Below are 26,651 nucleotides of genomic sequence, written 5' to 3' on the forward strand. Positions count from 1 at the left end.
GAATAATCTATAAGAATAATACAAACTGCTTCTGGTAACAGCACACCAAAGATATTAGGATTTTGACATGTTTTCTTTTTATCTAGGACTTGAGCAGTCACTTGTTTCTTACATGCACCAAATAAAATCTAGCAGAGCATAATATACTTTGGATAGATCTATAGAAGGGGTAAGCAATCCCTACGGAGTTTGCTAGAGCAAGTCACAAGGCTGTTTGGGGCTACACACAAAGGGTTAACAAAAGAAGAAGCATAAATCATGTGTCTATCAATAGTAATTGCTGCTGTCATCTACTGTATGTTCCTCTTTGATAATCTTCATTGCTTCCATGGAGACAGCAGCACCCATAACTTCAACTCCTCTGAACACAGAAACAGAAAGCATGACCCCAAAGAAAAACCCTGGGCACACAGATACTGAAGCTGGTGAATGACCACAACTTGTTTTTCAATAACCAGCACAAAATAGAGGTTTAGACATGTAAAAGAGTGAGGAATATACATGGCTGGTGAGGTAAATACATGGCTGGTATCAGCTTTCAGCTGTCTGTTCAGACAACTGTCTGGTTTGACATTTCAACAGTGACTGGTCAATTTGTCATGTCTCCACCGTGCAATACCACCTAGTAGCCACATAAAATTTCCTCGCTACCAGCAACAATTATTAAGCCATTACCTTGTTTCTCATGCCTCTTAGAGTACAGTCTAAGCTCATTTGGGCTGTGACATCTTTGTGTTCTTTTACATGTTATTGTTTCCAGGGGTGGTTACAGAGGGCAGGTGGGTGAGTGCAGCCTATTAGCATATTTTCACAGATCCACTGTACAGCACACATGACTGCAGAAGACATTGTTATCAGGTGCAGGGGTTCGTCTCGCGCCCGGGTGTCACCCTCGGAAGGGGTGGCACCAAAGTGCTGGCTGTTCTGCAGTGACAGGAGCCGGGTGCTGCAGTGTGATATTCACCTGCAGTACTCGGTTCCTGTCATAGATGAAGACCTGTCCCACCACTCCATATAGCCGACAGTCCAGTCGCTGGGGAAGCCAGCATCTGAGGAGTAACGTAACACAGATTCCAGAAAGAACACGCTACTTTTTATTAGGACATGCATCCTTTTTGGCATACACATGGGGGGGGATTCATGCTTAGTGCTCACCTGGTGCACACCTGGTGATGGCTCTAGCAGTAGACATGGCATTTGCATCTAACTCTGAATTGAGCCCACAGTTACTTGTATTTTGCTTGTGCCCAGCTCTGAATTAGCCCCTTTGTAATTAAATTCTGTGCATATTGGTCTACAGTATTTGACTACTATGCATGTTTACAAATACACAATCATTCTCTTTGAAGTGACTAAATGCATATATGTACATTACTATTTTTTGAAACAATTGCATAGTGCATTGTGGAAACAGTTAAAAATTGAATGTTCCTTATTGTTCTAACTCCTTAATTAACTTAAACTTTCAGTTTTTACCTCCTAAAATAGCATTTTTTTTCAGATATCAGGACTTCATGTGTCACATTTGCAGTTGCTTCATAAGGGTGGTACCCACAAAGAGATCCGTGTTTACATTCTAATCAATCTGACTACATTGCTTAGAAATCAAGCACGGATCTCTCTGTGTGTATGCCCATAGCTATATCAGTGAGCGGCCCAGCATACATGCCAAATCTAGTGAGATCACTCATTTGTCCGCTGGGTGAAATGAGCCGCCTCCCCTGTCGCTCAGCACACATCGCGCTGTGTGCTGAGTAGGGGAGAGTTGTGTGCTGAGTTCAGCACACATATCTCCCGTGTGTATGGGGCTTTAGCCTTTGTCTAAGATAAAGTGTAGATTCCCATTTATGCTGTGGTAATGGTCCATTAACTGGCCACGGAGCCTGTTTGCTTGAAATCCAATTTGTTATGTTGTCCAAGTGTCTCCTGACCAGTGCACTGGTTATGGGATGCACTCATGCACAGTGTAAGGCACTTTGTACAATGTACTTTTTTAGGTGTTACTATTTTTCCATTTAGCCTTCTGCTTGGGGCTAGAACCATTTTTATTTCCAGGGCATAATGCTGAACAAAACTTTGAACCATATACATACAGTATTATAAACAAGCTCAGCAAAGTATGATAAATGAATTTACCAAAGTAAAAAAATGTTTATTAACAATCTAAAATTAATTACATTTCAGTACATTCCCATATCAAATAAAAAAAAAATATACAGGTATTTACAAAAAAAGGGATATACCTGACCTTGGTGAGACAGAGAATCTTATGGTAGATGTAAGCCCAAAGGCCATTGTACCCTAAGGCACAATTTGGCTCTGGTGGTAAGGATGTCAAGGAGTTTCCTCTCGCATCAATAAAGAAGGACCTGACTATGATATTTTTTTCTTTCTAAGGGGCTTTTTGCTTTCAGAATGGAAGAGGAGTAGAGGGGTCCTCCTCCTTTTGGATAGGTTCCAAAGTTCCAATCCTCCAGTTTACTTTTGCATTGGACTGGGTGATTTAAGCAAGCATCTCAGGCTTCAATAAAAATGTAAAAAAATGTTTCCCAAAATCCCAAATTCAGTGGAACAATCCAATTTGTCCTGATTTGTTTAAAGTTTGGAGTTATTTTTATGAAAATACAGTCAAAATTGAATTATTGTGTGGAAAACACTGGGGGTCATTCAGGCCTGATCGCATACTGCCATTTTTTGCATTGCGACCCTGGGGGTCATTCAGACCTGAAAAATGTTTTTTGCAAAAACAATTATATAAACATTTCAAATAACAATTCCTCACAACTGTTAGTGTCAATTGGTTACCATTTATATAATATACATAATTCTGACAAGGCTGTTGTTTTTTTTATGAATATTTTCTTTCATAAACATATGAGGATAATTATTTTCACTCCTAAAGAATATTTTAAATAAATACAAATAATTTGCATCTTAGTGCAAAAAAAAAATGCTGTCCATTATTGCTCCTGATCTCTTCTGTTTACCTGGGATATAAATATAAAGTTACACACATGTAAAATCCCTTTGTCATCCATCATCATGGATTAAACCAAAGAGATGTCAATTTAAATGTGGCAGAAGGTTGTGAACCTGCACAGATTAGGAAATACCATTAGGCACAACCAGAATGAATAAAATAAAAAGTAAGAAAATTATGGAATAGTTGAAAATTTGCCAGGAAGAGGACACAGGAGCAAACTGCCCAGGGTCACAGCCAATACTTTGTGGGTCTCATAGCAACATATTGAAGGGGCCCTGTTCCAGTACTCCTAGAGAGACACCTCTCCACAGCAGAAGTTGATTTTTTTGTCCCATAATAGTGCCCTAGTTCATTTTCTAAACATAGTTGTGTGCTAGTTCATGTTATTTAACATTGTAGGGCTGCTAGCAAACATTATGCAACAAGGTACCCTCAATTCACATTATAACATTCAGTGCCCCCAGTTCAGATTTTGCCACATGATAGTGACTCCATTTCATATTTGGCACATTGCAATGCCCCCATTCCTATTATGTAACACTATAATGGGCTCCAGTTCATTCTACTGAACAATACAGTGAGTAGGTCCAGGGTATACCAAGATATATTGCAGACAAGATTTTTTGTAAAGTTTGTACAGTGAAAAATGTATATTGCACGTGTAACTTTGTCAGGGAAGGTGGGCCTCTCTCAGTTCTGTGACTCATAGTATCTGAACTTCCTGCACCCATGGTAGCTATGCCATTGATACTGCCCAGATAATCAGTGAGGAGGATGGTAAGAGAGGCAAAGTCAAATCAAAACATCACAATTACAAAGCTGCACGGTTTAGTAGTACTATATCATGAGATTTTAAAATACCAAATTTAGTGTCAGATGCCACCTCCATGATCAGAAGCATCCTAAAAAGAATATTTATTCGAAAATCAAGACACATAATGCAATACATGAGCATTGCTAAATCATGAGTACTAAAATTGAAATCATGCAACGTGGTCATATGAGATAAAATGATAACTTTTTTTGACATGTAGCTCAATGTCACGTTGAGAGAAAAAAATTGACTGTGTACAAATGAAACACCTGTTAGCCACTTTCAAATATGGTTGTGGATTGTGGATCAGGGATGCTTTAAGGCTGTTTTGGTGCTAGTGGTTCAGGGGCTTTTATAATGAATTCCACTCTACATTAGATCAAGAGATTTTAGGACAAATTCTGTCTGCCTCTTCCAGAAAGTTGAAATGTATCCTGTGGTGGACCTTTCAGCAAAATAATGACTACAAAATCGAAATCCACACTTAATTAATTATGGCAACACAAAATCACAGTTTTGCAGTGGCCATTTCAGTCTCAAAATTTGAACCCAATCGAAAACATAAGGTATGTTTTTCAGGGAGTATGGTAACTCACAAATGATAACCCAATAATATCAAGGAATGTTTTGTACAGTGGAATGGTCCATCATCAAATGCTTCTCCAATCTTTTAAAGAATTACAGACAGATGCTCTATGATGTTATTCATGACAGGAGAGATTTCATAAAATATTATTAACTGGGGTGATACATTGATTTTATCAGATTTCCATTAAGGTTGCCAGTAATTCTGGAGCTGTTTGTATGATATAATAGTATAGAAAAAATGTCATGCTGAAAGAGTCTCAGTAAAAACAAAGCAATAGTCACTGTCAGTCTTTTTTGACAACAGCATCTGCATCTTTATGCAAATACCACAACTGATTCACAGCCTACTTAGACACACACTGGCAGCAACACTATACCATCACAGCATTTTCTAAGATACACCATCATTGCACCATCAATCATATCATCGAAGATTGCACCTACACTGTGGCAGGTACAATTTCAGAACATGGCAGCATGTGTCAGTGCACCTGCATCTTGAGACGCAGTTGTTGGCTGTGACATGACAGTAACATATCTGTGACATACCTACATCTGGCTAGCCACCCCCATTGCTTCCTAAAAAATGTCAACCAAAATTCCATCTCTCTGTGTGCAATTTTGATCTGCACCTTAGAGCGGTAAACACTGGGAAGTAGATGCAATGTGACTTAGGCACATACACAGTCTGAAAACATTGGATGCTAGCATGCACCACTAACACTAATTGCATCTCAGAATCAGGTCCTGTAAGTCTGTGCTTATACTGTAAGTGGTAGAGGTTGCTATGCATTGTAAATGATAGCTGAACATAACTAACTAATCAAATATAAGTAATTTTCTATATTAAAATGTGGCTAATAACAGGAATGGGACTTGGGATCCCAAAGTTGTGTACATACAGTACATGCTACTGTACATTTATGTAAATCTGCTCTTGACACTATTTTTGTATCATTTTAATATTCAACATTTTATTTGCCCTTTTCAACGTAAAGAATGACAGGCCATCAACCTAGCTGAAATCTCTTTCAAAGTGGGTTTAAAAATACTGTAATGTACTCAATACTTACATGTAATAGAATTTATAAAAAATTATATAGTAATGTTTCCATATTTAACAACATTTTTCTTGTCATTTATTAAGACATGACAGTCAGCTCATCTATTTTATTTATCTTTAGTAAAGAACTGCTATTGTTATTTTTAGATATCTTAAGTGACCCATTTACATTACTTATAATGAAAAGAGGCAAAAAAATGTAAAACTGAAAAATGTGTTACATTTTTTCAACAACATTGCTTATTGTGGAATAGTGTTATATTTCAAGGTCCAAATTTAGATTTTTATTTAAAATATCATCATTTGGCTTGGCAGTGGGTAATAAATTAATGAATTAGACTATGTTATAACATTTAGTATGATTTACACTCACATCTAATGACTCACAATCCATTTATATTTTTGGCAGGATAGACAAATTAGCCGTGTTTTCCTGGCACAATTAGCTACAAGTCCTTAGTTTTATTTCACTTAGTACTGAAGGACAAATCAGTGATAAGTGATGCAAACATTTGGATAGTCAGCTAAGATTTTTTGTCTTGAAGCAATTTATCATGTAAATTGGTTCGTCTTTGTTTTATGGAAATTCGAAACAGCTTTCTGTGTGATTGAATGTTTTGTCATCCTATTCAATATGCAACAATATTTTTTTTTAACTTTTGATATAGAAGTCATGGTAGAAATCTATTTTTGCCTTCTAGGCAGATAATATGCTTTTGTAAACTAGGTATTTTCCCAAGATCAAAAGCTTTGTAGCTTAGATAATAATAAATCAAACAGCATTCAGAGGTGGACTTGTATACTAATGTCTTTTTCATGTTACTGTTCAGCAAATTTTATATATTTATTTTCGAAAATACAGTAGTTACAGTGACACTACATCAGGTAGGACATAACTAGCACACATATAGCTTTATTCTACTGGTAGTAGCTAACAAGAATGTCAGCATACAACCTGAAATTTAATTCCATGCCTGTCTAGTTCCAAGTACATTAATAGAGCTTCCCTCTCTATAAAACAAAACAAAAATTCTCCAACTTACAGGTCAGTAGCCTTTAATTCAAAATTAATGCAAGTTATGTGATTGTTCATCAGGCAGTGAGAATGAGATAAAATGCTCTCTTACACATTTAGGGGTATATTTAATTAGTGCCGAGTTTTCTGACAGTTGGAAAATCGGCACTAATTCGACCTGTGGGTATTCAATAGCTGGTGTTTTCGATAGTTTTTCGGTCCATTTTTGCCATGTTTTTTCGTTGTATTTTTTTTTTGTCGAATTGGTATGGGCAAAAACAGACCAAAAGTCTGTTGAAAATGCCCGGAAATTCGACAAAACACAAGGATCGCTGCAAATTTTCCGTTCCACATGGTTTTTGCCTCTTGCAGATTTTTCAACCAGTCAAAAAAATCGCACCGGGCATTGAATAGGTCGGATGTCAATTTGACCTAAAAATCGACGAAAAGTGCAATTTTTTTGACTGGTCAAAAAATCGACACTAATTGAATACGCCCCTTAATGTATGTTCACAGGAGTCTACAGTGGATATAAAAGTCCACATACATTTACTGAAATTGCAGTTATACTGTGATGTCAAGCTGGAAAAATAGATACATCGTATCAGCCATGTTTCTCCTTTCATATGGCCTCTAAACCAACAACATTCAAGCGAAAACAAACTGACATTTTTAAGAAAAAGTAGTGAAAATAAAATTTTACAATACTGTTTTCATAAGTTTGCACATCTTGTTCACTAATACTGTGTGAAAGTTCATTTTGGTTTCTATTACATCAACAATTTTTTTTTATATAAGTCTATCTTTTCTGAAGAAGCTCCTTGGTGAGTTTGGATCCATGCATTAGACCTTTATTATTTTGGAAGAAAAAAATCTTCATTATAATCATTCTGACATAACCTACAGTAGTCCTTTAACAAACACAAAATGGAGAAAGAAGAATACTCTCTGTATTGATGGTAATATCTAACATGCTATGTCCAAAATTATAAGGACTCAGCGATTTGCTACACCCCCTTGACACATGACACTGGTGACTATTGGATGTGATTGTCCTGACTATGTAACCAATAATCACAGAAGCAAATATGATTGGTCATGCCCCTAGCAAACTTTTAAACGTGGGGTCAGGTTGTAATCTAACAGGCTTTGCCCCAACAATCTATTTGTCCTTTAGCTATATGTAAAGAACTTTATTATTACAGCATATCTTATTAATTTATCACTGCAACAATGTGACCACAGTCATTATTGTTGGATGCGACATATGTCAATCACAAATAGGGGTAATCCCATGATATTTCCCAAGGTCCCCATTTTGTGACTATGATTTGATTGTGTCTATTCTGTCAGGAATCGACTTACCAGACTGGCATCCGTCCGCCGCTGCGGACTCCGTCCTGGCTCCCTGCGGTCACCTGTCGCCTGTGCCCCTGCCATGGGACATCATCAAGGTCCTGGGAACACTCCTGAGCCAGCGGGCGTGTGCGCGCCGCGTCCCCGCTGGGCCGCGGCGTGGGCGCCGCCATGACAGTTTCCAAACAGCTAGTATACTGCGGCCAATCCGGTGCGTGGCCGCACCCACTGTCCTTTCCTCCATCCAATCCCTGCACACCATGGGGTATATAGGAGGCTACAGTTTCACCTCACAGGCATCCTGGACTTTGTGTCATTCTGACAACCTGCATGAAAGGATCGGCTCCTGTTTCTCCTGAGTTCCTGGTTCTCTGCTAAGAACTTATACTCCTGGTGATTCTGCTTTGCTCCCGTGGAACTTCAAGGCTCAGCAATACCAGCAACCTGCATTGGGCTTCACACTCATCACCACCTTGTGTGCTTCAGCCTGCAGTTGAAGACTAAACTCCAGGTGTGTTCATTCCTCCACCTGTGACACAGCTTGCTGCTGCCAGTGCCTCATCACCTGCACTGTGAGTTGGTCTCCTGCTTATGCTCAGGTTTGCAATATCCATCAACTGCCTTAGTTCTTTGTTTTAAAACCCTGCTCTGGTTTTCAAACCAGAATCATTTCATTGACATTCATTCTGTTGTTTTATATTTCCGGATATGATTTCTCAAGTCACCTATCATCCATTGCCATAGACTATTTGTTATCATTCCAAGTGTTTTCTCATCTGATATATTATTTCTGCTGCATTTCTGTTTAAACTTATCTGCTAAATAAAATACCATTGCGCTCATGCGCAAGAACGTGATACAACCTCCTCGTCTCTTTCCTCCTACCTCCACTGACCCACTAGCGCCCCCTCCGGGGACACAGACCGAACACAACCTGACAGTAAGTCCAGGATCGATGGACTCGGATGGTGGACGGAGTGTGGGGTCAGAGGCCTTGCAAAATCTGGTCTCCCGTCTGGATGGTCAAGAGGTTGCGCAGCAGCAGATGCTTCACTTTCTACAAGGGATGTCCTCCCGATTGGATACACTGCAGCAGTCCCTGCCAAGTGTACTCTCACCTACTGTTACCCCAGCACCTGCCAGTGCTGTAAGTTCTTCTATGTCGGCTGCATCAGCTCCAGTGTCTCGTCTGCACCTGCCCGTGCCGAGCAAATATGATGGCAGTCCTAAATTATGTCGCGGGTTTCTTAATCAGTGCGAAATACAGTTTGAGTTATTGCCACATAACTTTCCTACACCAAGGTCCAAGGTTGCCTACATCATATCCTTACTCTCTGGATCTGCTCTGAATTGGGTGTCTCCTCTGTGGGAACGTGCTGACCCTCTGATCAATAACTACTCAGACTTCGTGTCAACCTTTAGACGGATCTTTGACGAGCCTGGTCGTGCAACATCAGCTTCGGCAGACCTGATCCAACTTCGTCAAGGTAACCGAAGCATGGGACAATATGTCATCCAGTTCCAGACGTTGGCTGCAGAAGTCCAATGGAACAACCAAGCTCTGGTAGCAACCTTCTGGCACGGACTTTCGGATCGGATCAAGGACGAACTGGCAACCCGTGACATTCCTGTTCAACTGTCTGACTTGATCTCCCTGTGTATAAAGCTGGACTCTCGCATCCGCGAACGCAATAATGAACGCGCTCGGAGTGAGCCTCGCAGAGTAAGGTTCATACCTTCTGTACAGTTTCAGCCTCCTTCTTCTGACGAGCCTATGCAGGTAAATAGGTCCCGCCTAACCCCTGAGGAGCGGGCAAGAAGAATACGAGAGAGGCTTTGCCTATACTGTGCTGCTGCGGGTCATCAAATTAACTCCTGCACGATGCGTTCGGGAAACGCCAGATCCTGACTTGTAAGGGAGGAGTCAAGTTAGGATCATTCAGTCAAGCTCCTTCTCAACAAGATCTCATTCTTCCAGTGACGTTAGAAACTTCCGTTGGGCTCCAGTCTGCGTCAGCATTAGTGGACTGCGGTGCTGCAGGAAATTTTATCACCCAAGCTGCGGTAAACAAATTTTGCTTGTCTACCTGTGAACTCTCTTATCCTGTATACATTACTGCTGTGGATGGTAGTAGAATCTCTAAAGGGAACATTTCACATCAAACTACCCCAGTGGTTCTGGGAGTTGGATTTCTCCATTCAGAAGTGATCAAGTTCCTGGTCATCCCTCAAGCCACCCAGGAGATTGTCTTGGGCATGCCTTGGCTTCAACTACATAACCCACAGTTCGACTGGACAACGTTGCAGCTTACCTCATGGAGTTCACACTGTCATCATTCCTGCTTAGCCCAAGTGTGTCCCATCAAGTCTACCGAAGTAAAGTCACAGCTAACACTCCCAGCAGCTTATCAAGACTTCGCAGACGTCTTCTGTGAGAAGGCTGCTGATATCCTGCCGCCCCATAGGGAATGGGATTGTCCCATCGATCTCCTTCCTGGCAAGAAGCCACCCAGGGGGCGCACCTACCCTTTGTCTGTTCCTGAAACAGAGGCGATGAGTAATTACATCAGAGAGAATCTTCAGAAAGGATTCATCCGTCCGTCATCATCACCCGCTGGTGCAGGTTTCTTCTTCGTCAAAAAGAAGGATGGTGGATTACGTCCATGCATTGACTATCGGGGTCTCAATGACATTACCATCAAGAATAGTTATCCTCTACCACTTATTACCGAACTTTTTGATAGAGTTAAGGGGGCTCGCATCTTCACCAAGTTAGATCTCCGCGGTGCCTATAATCTCATCAGAATCCGGAGTGGTGACGAGTGGAAGACAGCCTTCAACACTCGAGATGGCCATTATGAATACCTGGTAATGCCATTTGGGTTAAGTAATGCTCCAGCAGTATTCCAACACTTCGTGAACGAGATCTTTCGTGATGTCCTGTATAAATACCTTGTTGTTTACTTAGATGATATTCTTATCTTTTCTCAAGACCTTCCATCTCATCGCCTACAAGTCTGTGAAGTTCTCCGACGTCTTCGTGAGAACCGTCTCTACGGGAAATTATCTAAATGTACCTTCGAAGTTCCCTCTATACCCTTCCTGGGGTATATAATTTCCGGATCGGATCTTCAGATGGACCCGGCAAAATTGGAAGCCATTGCCAATTGGTCCATTCCAAACTCCCTCAAATCTATCCAGCGGTTCCTGGGTTTTGCCAACTATTATAGAAAATTTATTCGAGGATTCTCCACTCTCATCGCTCCTATTACCAACCTGACTCGGAAAGGGGCAGATCATTCCAACTGGTCAGAAGAAGCCTTGGCAGCCTTCCGGAAGATCAAGCTAGCCTTTATGTCTGCTCCAGTGCTGTCACAGCCAGATGTCAACAGGCCGTTCGAGTTGGAGGTAGATGCCTCTACAGTTGGGGTTGGAGCTGTTCTCTCCCAGAAGGGATCTGATGGGAAAGTTCACCCTTGTGGATTCTTTTCTCGCAAGTTTCTTCCCGCAGAAGCTAACTACTCCGTGGGAGATCAAGAGTTACTGGCAATCAAACTGGCTCTCGAGGAATGGAGATATCTCCTAGAAGGGGCTAAACATCCGTTTAACATCTTCACGGATCATAAAAACCTGCTATACCTAAAAGCAGCTCAGTGCCTTAACCCTCGCCAGTCCAGGTGGGCTATGTTTTTCTCACGTTTTAATTTTAGGCTTCATTTCCGCCCAGGTTCACAGAATGTGAAAGCCGACGCATTATCCCGGTCCATGGAATCAGAAGAGGGAACAGCTGACTCTGTGCCACATTCCATCCTGAGTCCCGTGGTTTTCGCTGCCTCTCAAGTCTCTCCAGCTCCACCTCCGGGTAAGACTTTTGTTTCCCCAGAACTCCGTCCCAAGTTGCTAGCTTGGGCCCACCAATCCAAGTTCACTGGTCATCCTGGTGTCCTGAAGACATTCAAGTTCCTTTCTGCGTCATATTGGTGGCCGAAGATGAAAGTGGACATCCAGGATTTCGTGGCATCCTGTCCGAAATGTGTGCAGCACAAGACTCCTCGTCAGTCTCCAGCAGGTCAGTTACAACCCTTATCTGTCCCTAATCGTCCTTGGTCTCATCTATCAATGGATTTTATCACTGATCTTCCACCTTCTCAGGGACATAACACTATTTGGGTTGTAGTGGACAGATTTTCCAAGATGGCTCATTTCGTTCCTCTCCAGGGTCTCCCTTCTGCCCCGAAACTTGCCCAGATCTTCCTACAGGAGATCTTCCGTTTACACGGTTTACCCTCCGAAATAATATCTGATCGGGGGGTACAGTTTGTAGCGAGGTTTTGGAGGGCCCTCTGTTCTGCCATGCAGATAAAATTGAAATTCTCGTCATCATACCATCCTCAGACGAATGGGCAGACAGAGCGAGTCAATCAAGAACTTGAGACTTTTCTAAGGTTATATGTGACATCCTCCCAGGATGATTGGTTCAATCTGCTCCCATGGGCCGAGTTTGCCCATAACTTTCGTTACCACACTGCTACAGACACGACACCATTCTTTGCAGTCTACGGGCAACATCCCCGAGTACCTGAATTCCAAGAACTCCCTCACTTGGATGTTCCTGCTGCCACTACTGCTCTGACTCAGTTTTCCTCCATTTGGAAAAGAATTCATGTTTCCCTCAAAAAAGCCTCCAGTCGATACAAGATCTACGCCGACCGCAAGAGACGTGCGGTTCCCCATTTGAAACCGGGGGACAGGGTTTGGTTATCAACCCGCAACCTTCGTCTCAGGGTCCCATCCATGAAGTTTGCACCACGCTTCATTGGTCCTTACCCTATTGAGAGTGTCATCAACCCAGTGGCTTACAAGTTGAAATTACCACCTTCACTTCGTATTTCTAATGCCTTTCACATTTCTCTCCTCAGACCTCTAATCCTAAACCGCTTTCAGAATACTCTTCCAGTAGGTCCCAAGGTTCGAACTCAGCGGGGCGTGGAATTTGAGATCAACAAGATTCTGGACTCTCGTTGCCGGTATGGACGTCTCCAGTACCTGGTCGATTGGTTCGGTTATGGCCCAGAGGAGAGAAGCTGGGTGAATTCATCTGATGTCCATGCTCCTAGGTTGGTCCGTGTCTTCCACAGCACTCATCCCTCCAAACCACGTGGGTGTTCGGTGTCCACCCCTAAAGGAGGGGGTACTGTCAGGAATCGACTTACCAGACTGGCATCCGTCCGCCGCTGCGGACTCCGTCCTGGCTCCCTGCGGTCACCTGTCGCCTGTGCCCCTGCCATGGGACATCATCAAGGTCCTGGGAACACTCCTGAGCCAGCGGGCGTGTGCGCGCCGCGTCCCCGCTGGGCCGCGGCGTGGGCGCCGCCATGACAGTTTCCAAACAGCTAGTATACTGCGGCCAATCCGGTGCGTGGCCGCACCCACTGTCCTTTCCTCCATCCAATCCCTGCACACCATGGGGTATATAGGAGGCTACAGTTTCACCTCACAGGCATCCTGGACTTTGTGTCATTCTGACAACCTGCATGAAAGGATCGGCTCCTGTTTCTCCTGAGTTCCTGGTTCTCTGCTAAGAACTTATACTCCTGGTGATTCTGCTTTGCTCCCGTGGAACTTCAAGGCTCAGCAATACCAGCAACCTGCATTGGGCTTCACACTCATCACCACCTTGTGTGCTTCAGCCTGCAGTTGAAGACTAAACTCCAGGTGTGTTCATTCCTCCACCTGTGACACAGCTTGCTGCTGCCAGTGCCTCATCACCTGCACTGTGAGTTGGTCTCCTGCTTATGCTCAGGTTTGCAATATCCATCAACTGCCTTAGTTCTTTGTTTTAAAACCCTGCTCTGGTTTTCAAACCAGAATCATTTCATTGACATTCATTCTGTTGTTTTATATTTCCGGATATGATTTCTCAAGTCACCTATCATCCATTGCCATAGACTATTTGTTATCATTCCAAGTGTTTTCTCATCTGATATATTATTTCTGCTGCATTTCTGTTTAAACTTATCTGCTAAATAAAATACCATTGCGCTCATGCGCAAGAACGTGATACAACCTCCTCGTCTCTTTCCTCCTACCTCCACTGACCCACTAGCGCCCCCTCCGGGGACACAGACCGAACACAATCTGACATATTCAAGTTTATGCAACTCAATTGGTTACTGCATTTTGCAGTTGTTTTAGAATGTGATAGGCTGATTCATATGCCAATCAAAAAATATGTTCTCTCATTGGTAAAAACAGATAGTAAATATCAGCATGTTTGCAGAAGCATTGACTCTGTGAACAAGCCAGTCACAGGTTAAATGCATGTCAGACACTTTGGAGGACCCCACACCACCACCAGCACACATGACCGCACTTCACTTATATGTACCTACCATTTTCACTCTCCAGTGCTATGCTCTCATGAGAATAGAAACAGGGCAACTCTTTCCATTAGGTTTCTTTTAATCCCTGAGGCAAATAATGAAAGCAGAAGCTCAGCACCAACTGTCAGAGTTCTTTACCTGACTTTAATTTATGTTGCACATACACATAGTGGTCCATACAAATAACAGGTTAGCATCCATGTTTTTATCTCAATATTATATTTTTGATGCAAGGTTAGTCATGTGATTATTACAGTTTTTCATGGTATAATGTTATTTGTGGCATCATTTTATTATCTATGTTTTTTAACCAATCTATGCATTATGATTTTCATATTATTATTATTATTATTATTATTATTATTAATAATTGATTTATTTATATGGTGCCACAAGGGTTCTGCAGCACCTAACACAGTGCATGAACAAATGAGCAAAACAAGAAAACAACTTACAGTACAAGAACACTGTAGGACAAGTACATGCTATATAAACAATGTTGCAGTAAGAAACAGGACACTGAAATAATCATCAGGGTGGCAGAAACCAAGGGTTAGGTGCTGCTGAATGGGGTATGGAGTAGGAAATAATCTAAGAGAGGGAAAAGCACATGAGGGTAGAGGGAACTGCACATGAAAGCTTACATTCTGAAGAGGAGGGGCAGACAGAGAAGGACACAGAAGGGGTAGAAGTGAGCATATAACAGGCATAGGATTAGCGATGGCTGGGTTTGATAAAAAAGTGGCTCTTGAGACCATTATAAAAATTTTGTAGAGGGGTGGAGAGTCTGACAGAGAGAGAGTAAGAGAATTCCAGAGATAGAGAGCACTACATCTAAAATCTTGGAGAAAGTAACCAGTTTGCAGGAGAAGAGGCATGTATTTTTGGAGTGAAGATGGTGGGTGGGAGTGTAAAGGGACATATATAAATAGAAGAGGAATGAGTGAGGGCTTTAGAATGGGTGAAGGAGTGTGAGATGCTTGAATTTGATTTGAAAAGGGAAGAAGAGCCAGTGTAGGGCTTGTAAGAGAGGAGAGGTGGACATAGTACATTGGAAAGGAAGATGGACTTGGCAGCAGCATTGAGGATGGATTGGAGTGGAGAAATGCATTTGTCAGGGTTGCCAGAAAGGAGGAGATTACAGTAGTCCAATCTGGAGATGACCAGTGAGTATATTTAATATTTTGCCATATTGAATATCTTGAATATTACCAATTATTTGCAGGTCACCAGGATAAAGGCACTTTAAGTTAGATTTGTGATAAATTGACAGATGCATTGGTAACTACCGTATATACTCGAGTATAAGCCGACTTTTTCAGCACTTTTTTTTGTGCTGAAAAAGCCACCTCGGCTTATACTCGAGTCAGTGACAGGCAGAGGCAGAGCAGTGTGAAGGAGGGACACGAAGCGCACAGTTCGCGGCTCTCCTGTGTCCCTCCTGCATCTCCGGCGGCAGCAGCGGCGGTTCTATTACAGGAAGTACCCGTTCGTGACCTCTGATCACGAACCGGCACTTCCTTTAATAGACCTGCCGCGGCTGCCGAAGATGCAGGAGGGACACAGGAGAGGCGCGTGCTGTGCGTTTCGTGTCCCTCCAGAAGACAGCGCGGGAACGACGGAGGGGTAAGTAACAACACTGTGGGGCATACCTGGCACTTGGGGAGGGAGCATATCTGGCAGCATGAGGGGGTATATGTGGCAGCATGAGGGGACGTATCTGGCAGCATGAGGGGACATATCTGGCAGCATGAGGGGGTATATGTGGCATCATGAGGGGACATATCTGGCAGCTTGAGGGGACATATCTGGCAGCATGAGGGGGCATATCTGGCAGCATGAGGGGGCATATCTGGCAGCATGAGGGGGCATATGTGGCAGCATGAGGGGACATATCTGGCAGCATGAGGGGACATATCTGGCAGCATGAGGGGGCATATCTGGCAGCATGAGGGGGCATATGTGGCATCATGAGGGGACATATCTGGCAGCATGAGGGGACGTATCTGGCAGCATGAGGGGACATATCTGGCAGCATGAGGGGGCATATCTGGCAGCATGAGGTGGCATATGTGGCAGCATGAGGGGCATATGTGGCAGCATGAGGGTCATATGTGGCAGCATGAGGGACATATGTGGCAGCATGAGGGCATATCTGGCACATCAGGCACTGTGGGGCATATCTGGCACTGTTGGCATATCTGGCAGTGTGGGGGCATATCTGGCAGTGTGGGGGCATATCTGGCACTGTGGGGGCATATCTGGCACTGTGGGGGCATATCTGGCACTGTGGCGGCATATCTGGCACTGTGGGGGCATATCTGGCAGTATGAGGGCATATCTGGCACTGTGGGGGCATATCTGGCAGTATGAGGGCATATCTTGCACTGTTGGGGCATATCTTGCACTGTGGGGGCATATCTGGCACTGTGGGGGCATATCTGGCACTGTGGCGGCATATCTGGCAGTATGAGGGCATATCTGGCACTGAGGGCTGTGTACGGCTAGAGCTGCATTTCCCACCCTAGGCTTATACTCGAGTCAATAAGTTTTCCCAGGTTTTCGTGGTAGAATTAGGTGCCTCTGCTTATATTCGGGTCGACTTATACTCGAGTATATACGGTATGTATATCAACACAATTAAGACTATCCATGACCTTAACACACATTTATGTTTTTCCTTATTGTTTATGTGTCATGTAACAGTCGTTGGTGTTATATATGCAATTTACTTTACAAGCTTAGTTTTATAATTTATATATTTTGTCTAAGTGTGCCCCAACAAATTAGTATTTTTCTCTCTTTTTGTATCAGTTCTTGTTTGATTTATATACTCCTGAGGTGCACTAAATGTTTCTAGTGCTATTGTAAAAACTTTACAGGCAAATAATTATATTTTGCCAGTTGTTGTACACTTAGATTAGAACTTGATTATTCTCCAGTTCAGAAGCCTTTCTCTTGTATGCTTTCAAGAAGCCAGTTTTTATCATTTATCTGACTCAGTTGAAGAGAAGTAGCCCCAATGTTTGATGTTGCCACTGCCAGACCTCACAGTTGATATGACATTATCTGGGTGATGAGTTGTTCTGTCTTTGCATCACACATACAGTGCCTTGAAGAATTAAGGCCAAAAGGTTCAACCCTGGTCTCATCAAACTACAACATATTTCCTACATGACTTGGGGTGTTTGAATGTTTTTTTATTTATTTCAATTGTTTGACTACTTTTCCCAAAAAAAGGCTTGTTTGATTTTCAATTGCATTAAGTTGGTTTAAATGTCATATTACAGGTAGAAAATGGTCTGACTAAATTTTTATTTTTTCAAAACTACATCAATTAAATCTTCAGACTTTTAGCATTTACTGTACACAGTTACAGCCTGCTTAGCTTGATTGTTACAGAGCTAGGTAGAAGACAACTAGAACTGGTGTAATGGAATGGAGGCCCACCTATACACAATCTTCTACTTGTTCCCTTTAAATTATCTTTTTTTATATGTGAGTTAATAAGAAAAAAAAAACTACTACCTGTTACTGAACTGAAATACAGGAGTTTGAAAATACATAGGAAAAATATAGAGAATGAACCCAACCACCCAATTTGTCTTCACATTTTTTGTGTTAGGTCAGTTTTGGATAACAACTATTTTGTTAATTTTGGATCTTAACAAGCCCCTTCCAATGTAACCTTCTTCAACTTAATATATTATTTTAAAAGGTTATCTGCAATGCTACTGTACCTCAATAATGTAATCTATCTACCTGGTACAGCTAAAAAAAAAACATTGATTTATCAACTTATTTTGTAAAGTAATTTAAAAGAACATTTGACCAACAGTGTGTCCTGTATTGATTTAAAATTAAGTGATTTAATGCATGAAATTGTCCAGATTTAAAAAACTAATATAAATTGTTAAAATAGATGCTTTTAAGGAAGTTGTGAATAAGATTTTAATGAACTTCAAAGATTCGAACTACAAGTAAAGAGTGGAAAACATACAGTACCAGAAAAATTGAAAGCATCTCTGTTAGTACCACTTGGATTCAAGCTTGGACCTCATAATGCTCACCTACACAATCCCTTTTCCTCTCATACTTTGTGGATGTGGATAATCAAAATGAAGTAGAAGTCAACCATTGCATAATTGGGCTCACAAAGGTTAAATCACATGAAAAAAAACCTCTTAGGTCCCTCTCATATGTTTATGATCTATACCCAAGTAATTGACAAATGACCATTTTGATCCCTCTGTGGTCATTACAGCAAGATAAAGTGAAGTGGCACTCGTAGGTCTTTGTATTCAATTAGAATAAATGGGTGCCACACACCACACGCTATGAAAACATTTCAGTCTTATTAGTGAAGGCTTTCATAAGGACTTTGGGCCTGACAAAAGTTTTAATTAATAAAACTGAAATGTTGAGACAAGGTGTGGCATGGTTTGCCCATTTATACTAATTGGATACAAAGACCTATGAGTGCAGCTTCACTGTATCTTGATATATATATATATATATATATATATATATACATATATTATATATATATACACATACACATACACACACATAAATATATATATACTGTATATATATGTACAGTATATACATATATATATATACTGTGTGTGTGTGTATATATATATATATATATATACATATATATATATACACATATATATGTGTGTGTGTGTGTGTGTGTGTGTGTATTACAGACTCATAATGTAGTTTATCTCAAACATGATTTATATTCAATATCCATCATTGATCTCTACATTAAAGTCATGTTTGATCCTAAAGCTGATGTATTTGGAGTATAGTAATGGCATCAGTACATTCCTAATCTACAGTATGTGCGTAAAATATAATTGCGAGTATCTGCCCATCCATGCTTATAATCTATCTGTCCACATATAGAAGGCTGTTTTGTTCACTGTTTTTATGTCAGCAAGATTCAGTTATCATCATTAGTATCAGTACTTGAAATGACTCTTTGCTGGGTGCAGAATAATTCATGTGAAACTGGTGTCCCACTATCCAAATGCTATTAATGAGCACAGAATTCAACTTACATGCCCATGACACTCCCATGGTATTCCCATGAGACACATTTGTTTTGTGCGATTGCATGTTTGCCACTAAGTTACCACCAAGAAATGTCCATTTCACAAAAAAATTTGCATGTCAATGGACAGATCAGTCCATCTACTCTAGCAATCTTTGTCCATGCAGGCTTGATGGCAGGTTTACAACTGGTTATGAACCTGCCATTTGGTAAATTTGGGGTTTCTATACTTCTAAAGGTAAATATAGCATGTTCTATTTTATTCTAAAATGACTATTGTTTGCAGGTTTCTGGCAGTTTGTGCTTTAATAAACCAGAGTAATTAAATTCCACCAGTAAACACTTAAAAAAAAAACTAAGAAAAACTACTGGCAGCAGTGGACAATAATTCTATTCCTGGTCATTATATGCCAAGTTCTTCAGAAAAAAGCAAGGGGGCTGGCTTATATGACATGTGCTGTAATTGTGGTGCCATGCCCTTACCTTACAGAATATGCCTCACTCTACCCTGACCTTCTGGAGCTTTGGCTCAAATAGTAAGTATGGGATTTACTGTAATAATATATTTTTAGGTTGGTCTTCAGTATGCCGACTGTTGGGATCCCAGCGCACAGTATACCGGTGCCGGAATCCCAACAGCCAGCATACCGACACTTTGTCTCCCTCGTGGGGGTCCACGACCCCCCTGGAGGGAGAATAAAATAGCGTGGCACGCGTAGCATGCCACTGTGCCCGCAGCATGGCGAGCACAGCGAGCCTGCAAGGGGCTCATTTGCGCTCACCACGCTGTCGGTATGCCAGCGGTCAGGCTCCCAGCGCCAGTATGCTGGTTGCCGGGAGCCCGGCCGCCGGCATACCATACTACACCCATATTTTTACATGATGAAAAAAATGTGTGCTAGTCTGGAAAATTATGTCTTAGTGAATGCAGCCTTTGTAACCACACTTCGTTGCACACATTAATTGTGAGATGGTGTGAGTAGTGCAGTCAACACAGTTGGGCGAAAACAGGTAACTGAAATTGAGCAATAGAGCAAATGAATTTTCAGCATACTGTAAATGGAGAATTAAATAGAATAACATAGTATTTACATACTAAATATTTTTAGGACTTATAGATATGTTTTCTGATTTATTATCCCTTTATGTTAAAAAATCATCTACCCAACTGATACTGTAATTAAACATCATAGGAAAGTATACTTTATGTTGCTAAGAACAAACACATTTACAGTTTTGTGTATGCTGCTTATCATTTATTATGTATATTCCCATCCCTTTTAGTGACCATGCCTCTTTACCACTTTTTTACACACAAAATATGTAACTGTTCAGCATTGGAGAAAGCATTACTAAACAAAGGGGAATGTGAAGGAAAAGGTCTGTCACAAAATAAGGTCGGCTGCTGTCACTGAAGGTGGATCCCTTGGTTATATATTACTTCTGGATTATCAAGGAAGAGCTGAAGTATATTCTGGCCATTGAGCTCTTGGACAGTACTGAAGTGAATCCCAGTGATAGTTTTTAGCACTACCACAAGATGGTGAGTAACCCAAACATGTAAGCATTTTATTGCATAATTGTAGTAATATTGTACTATTGTAAGTTGTATTTTAAAAACAATATAATGTACCATATTACAACTATATCAACAGGTGTACAAATATATGAATAGTGATACACAATACCAATGATACACTTAAGTTCTTCATAGTTGGATGAACACATATTTCCATGATTCAATCAACAGGTTCCTCAAGTAAAGAAACAATGTAAAGTAAGCGAAGACAACAACAGATGCTGAGATAGCTGTGTGTACAGCTATAAAATACACTAAATTACATAAACATTTTGTAGAACAACAACACTGACTTATTGTGCTTATTTAAACAAAGATCTTTATGGCAATATGCTGCAGATAACACAAGCAGCAATATAAACAAGAAGGTGTTGACTCATTTTACAGAGGAAGAAGACAATAACATGATCACATTTAATATTGTTAATATTAACTGTGTGCCAACTGCTACTGAGGAAGTCCCATGGCAAGCCACCATTCTCAAAGTCTAGCAACGCATCTGCTTCCAAATCCATCAGAAATAATAAACTGGTATTAGAGATTTTAGATGCACAAAAGTAACAAAGTGACACCTCCTACAAAAGAGGTATGAATGAATATTTGAGTTCTCTGTGTGGTTTAAAAAGTTGTTCTGATAAACATTTATTAATGTCAAATATTTCCTAAAAACATACAAATAAAGATCATATGACTAAATATCAATCTTTTGATTCAGAAAAAATGTGGCAGCTGATGACAGTCTTATACTGCTGTGTCTGCGATTACCTTTCTGAAAAAAGTATCATGGCACTAGATAATCTTTCCTGCCAAGACATACATGGCAGGCAATGTGTAAATCGTCTGAAATACAGTGCAGTACCACTTTTCAGAATGCAGGTCGCATTTTCAGAAACTGAGTAAGCAGAAAGTCTGAGAGAAAGATTCTAGAGGGGGTAATTCAGACCTGATCGCAGCAGAAATTTTGTTAGCAGATGGGCAAAACCATGGGGGTCAGTCCAAGTTGATCACTTGCTAGCTATTTTTTGCAGCGCTGCGATCAGATAGTCTCCGCCTATGGAGGAGTGTATTTTTGCTTTGCAAGTGTGCAATTTCTGAGTAGGTCTGAACTTACTCAGCCACTGCTATCACTTCAGCCTGTGAGGTCCAGGAATTGACATCAGACACCTGCTCCGCAAACGCTTTGATGCGGCTGCATTTTTCCAACCACTCTCTGAAAAAGGTCAGTTGACACCCATAAATGCCTTGTGATCAGCTGTGTGAATGGATTCTTTGTTAAATCCATCGCCCAGCATCGACCCGCTTTGTACCCGTACGACGTGCCTGCGCATTGCGGTGCATAAGCATGCACAGCTTTGCAGAACTTTGACCTGATCACAGTGCGGCAAAAAATCAGGTCGGAATGACCCCCAATGTGCAGTGCAGGGGAGGCAGATATTACATGTGCAGAGAGAGTTAGATTTGGGTGTGGTGTGTTCAAACTGAAATCTAAATTGCAGTGTAAAAATAAAGCAGCCAGTTTTTATCCTGCACAGAAACAATATTACCCACCCAAATCTAACTGTCTCTGCACATGTTATATCTGCCTCCCCTGCATTGCACATGGTTTTGCCAATTTGCTAAGAAAATTGCTGCTACGATCAGGTCCGAATTAGGCAGGCAGGCTTATAAAATGGCCTACAAACTTTACCTACACATACTATACAGTAAAATAATGTTACTACAGTGTTCCTGCAAATGTGTTTTTCTTTTCTTTTTTTTCTTACAGCGTACTTCCACCCCACTGTGTTCTATTCCTATAATGTGTAACTCCACTGATTAAACACCTTGCCAGCAGTAACCTACGCAGTGGCACCCCACATGGCTTCCTTGGATGGTTCCTCCATGAGCAGGGTGTGCTTCATTTGGATCTTTCCATGAAGGGTATAGAATACTCCTACACACTTGTCAGTTTTCCCATTCATGCATTTGGCCCTTGTATGGCTCATCTCCCACTGTGTAACCTTTGTAGTGCACCCAATATGGCTGCCTTATCTGGTGCGCTTGTGGATGGACCTGATGGTTTTGTTGGAGCCCTACTCTGAACTCTGCAATCTACCCATTTTGTGGTATCTCTTCTAGGGGTGGACTATTCCACCCTCGGTAATCCTACGCAATGCGCCCAAGATGTCTGCTGCACCTGCTACCTTATGAGGGTGGAATACACAACCCTTGGAGGTTATTACCAAAAATCCCTACACGAATCATCCATTATGCTTTCTGTGTGCTCATGTTTTTTTTTATGTCTGTCTGGTTTATCTTTTGATGTATTACTTAAATCTTCTGTATTATGTACATTGGGGGTAATTCCAAGTTGATCGCAGCAGGATTTTTGTTAGCAATTGGGCAAAACCATGTGCACTGCAGGGGAGGCAGATATAACATGTGCAGAGAGAGTTAGATTTGGGTGGGGTGTGTTCAATCTGCAATCTAATTTGCAGTGTAAAAATAAAGCAGCCAGTATTTACCCTGCACAGAAACAAAATAACCCACCCAAATCTAACTCTCCCTGCACATGTTATATCTGCCTCCCCTGCAGTGCACATGGTTTTGCCCAATTGCTATCAAAAATCCTGCTGCGATCAACTTGGAATTACCCCCATTGTTTGAGTTCAAGTTGGTGCTGTGGATGGCTGCCTTGGTGCTGCTCTGCCAAGCAGCCTTCATTTTTAGTTTTACATGTATCATATGTATAATATGTTGAGCCTATTGTACAGTTGCAATGTGCAGTACCAACTCATACATGTAATGTTTGTAATCTATTCTACATTTTTCCCCCTTTTTATGCTATGTATTCCTCCTTCATGTTACTGCTTGGCAATGCATTGTACCACATAAAAATTCCTAGTGTAAATGAGTACACGTGGCCAGTAAAGCTGATTCTGATTTTACAAATTGACCCTTTGCTTGTCTCAACACACAGGAGTAACGAGGAATACATTTGTAGAGACTTAACTCTTTTCACAGAGAGACAACTAGATGTACAATGTCTAGGTCTACAGGAGATAGGGTGACACCATATGGTCATTATGACATGTTATATGTTACATGCTTTTTTGACATATGTGTTGAGTATGTATTTGCTTTCTAGAGCATCATGTTTTTTTTAAAGAAACATGAGACCCAGGACCTGATCAACCAATATGCTGATCAGGCTGCAGCCTGGAGGGACAAAGCACCGACACAATAGACGCTTAGGTTTTACCTACTACTGGAAGCCGCAGCAGCGGGAGTGGCAGGCGGGTCTTTGCAGATTCAATGAGGACGGCATGGAAGACGGCCCTTCAAAAATGGCAGCTGCCGTCTAGGAGACAGATGCTAGAGGTATTATTTTACCATTATCCAGCACTAGCCAGAATTAGCATGTAACCCCCTGGCACTGAGCGTGTAATCCCTATGGTAATTAGCATATGTAACCCCTGGCAATGAGCATGTAACCCCTGGCGATGAGCATGTGACCTATTCCGACTTCCGGTCAGCAGAATCACAGATGCCAGCAGCTTCTCCTCTTACCCCTAGCCACCAACAGCACCGTGGGCAGCAATATGGACATAAGGATGTGCAGGGCTATTTATCCATCAGGCATATGGGAATATCAGCAGTGGCAGCTAATTGTGAAGTACTAACATATCTCCAATACATCTCTCATACTAACTTCCATACAGGTACCTGGCTCTCTCATCCCATCAGCCGGGCTATTCTGCAATACTCTATAGCATCAGAGAGCCCTGTGCAGCAACACAGGAAAGCAGAAGCTGGTGCCTCTAGTTTCATCTCTTTCCTTATCAGGGTTCGGTAACAGCTCTCTCTCATTCAATATTCGATGCTGACAGCAGATATTAAACAGCAGAAGAATTGTTTCCTGTGAATACCCTGATATATATTTTTCTACCTTCTTTAATACTCTATGTGGTTAAAGGCTGCCTCAAAAATAATGTATTTTTCTCCTGTGCATATTACAATTCAGAGTGGGCTGCTTTGATGCCGAGGCTAATTCAAAGAGTGTGAGCCAAATCATTGCTAATATGAAGAAGGACAATAAGAAAATAAGTGAGATAAAACAGTGTCTGCAATACAGTGGTATAGAGATCAGTTTATCCACAGTTCGTTATCATGCCTTTGAGAGGACTTTACGTAGAATAAGCACACCAACCAAATGCACATGGTACGTATAATCATTTTCAATATCTGTTGTTTCAATTTTTTACATAGAGTTTCAAATTATGTCACTATATTTAATATTATGAAGCCAGGAAATCACATTCTAGTTAAATGACTGTGCACTTTAATGTAGACATACAGTACAAATAAAGGGCCATGCTGATGGGGAGATTTCCCCAGAGAGGTGTGCTGTGCGATCTAGAAGAGACCACTCAGCACACATATCTCCCCCCACTCAGCACAGCGCGATGTGCTGAGCATGGGGTGACGGACACTGGGGGCCGCTCAATTCACCCAGTGGTGAAATGAGCAACCTGGTAGATTGTGCCTGTATGCAAGCCAATCTAGCACCGGTGATAGTGATGTGGGGGACCGCTCATCGCTGTCACCAGCACCCCTACACATGGAGCGATATTCAGATAATTTCTAAGCAATCTAGTCAGATTGCTTAGAAATTAGCTGACCATCACTCCGTGTGTACCCCCCTTTAGTGCTTCAAAATATGTTACCAAACAGTATTTCATACACTGGTGCAGTATAATGTAATTAAATTACTGACAGTGATTTTGTGACTTTCATCCACTGTTTGCCTCAGCACACCAAAACAAAAAGCAATTAATTTGGACACTGCATGTGCTACTTTGTGAGTAAGAGACTGTACAAAAGTCTCAATACAACATCAATTATCATTAACAAAAGGCAGGAAGGGGGGCAAATGGAAACCTGATTAGTTGTCTGTCTGGGGACAGTGCATTGGGCCTGATGTACTAAGCTTAAAAAGTGATCAAATGGAGAGTGATAAAGTACCAGCCAATCATCTCCTTACTGCCATGTCACAGGCTGTGTTTTAAATATGACATGACCTGATTGGTTGGTGGTTGATCACTCTCCACTTTATCACTTTTTAAGGCTTAGTACATCTTACCAACTGCCTCCAAATTAATTTCTCATTCCACCCATGTGTTGAGGCAAACAATAGATGAAAGCAGGGGAGCTTTAAGAGATCAGCAGGCCCGTGTGATCGCTGACATCGTTTGGCTGAAAATCACTCAGTGCATACACACTGAGTGATTTTCCACCTGCCCGTCGATGTCAGCGGAGGTGAATAGCTTTCCATAGCAGGATGCTGGTAATACCAGCATACTGTATTCTTGCTGAATTGGCATAGATATACTCTAGACAGTACTTTACATTTTGATTATAATTTCTTATATAGTGTTGAAATGTTGACACAAGCAATAGTAGGTAAAAATAGAAAAGGTAGACACTAAAAAGGTTGCCATAAGTTTTTCATGATTTTTGGTGTCTATGTTGACATATGTGATCATGGACACCGTATAAGTGTACTGCATCCCCTCACATGGCTCGCTTCACTCTCCATGCTTCGGGCATAGTGCCGAGCTATGCTCGGAACAATATTGTAATCTACTGTAACTTTAAGTCCACTTGAATATTAAAGTATGAAAGACCACCTGTTTTGGAATAAAAAGGACAAAAAACTCATGTTGACCTTTTTCTTTTTTTGTTGACCTTTGACTATGTCAACCTAAGGTATGTTGACATTTTTCATGAGTTGACCTATGGCCTGTAGACCAACAGTGGTAGACC

At 41.4% G+C, this 26,651-nt stretch overlaps 1 long non-coding RNA gene across 1 annotated transcript in view; it reads left to right on the forward strand.

Moving 5' to 3' along the window:
* LOC134969557 (uncharacterized) overlaps positions 1–21,315 on the forward strand; it is a 21,981-nt gene extending 666 nt beyond the window's left edge. Inside the window, exons 2-3 of the long non-coding RNA XR_010189501.1 lie at positions 20,552–20,810; positions 21,018–21,315. This is a non-coding gene — a long non-coding RNA (uncharacterized LOC134969557). The remainder of the gene's footprint in view (positions 1–20,551; positions 20,811–21,017) is intronic.
* Positions 21,316–26,651: the final 5,336 nt, after the last annotated feature.

The sequence above is a fragment of the Pseudophryne corroboree genome, chromosome 1 (assembly GCF_028390025.1).
Source record: "Pseudophryne corroboree isolate aPseCor3 chromosome 1, aPseCor3.hap2, whole genome shotgun sequence".
In the NCBI taxonomy this organism is placed as follows: Eukaryota; Metazoa; Chordata; class Amphibia; order Anura; family Myobatrachidae; genus Pseudophryne; species Pseudophryne corroboree.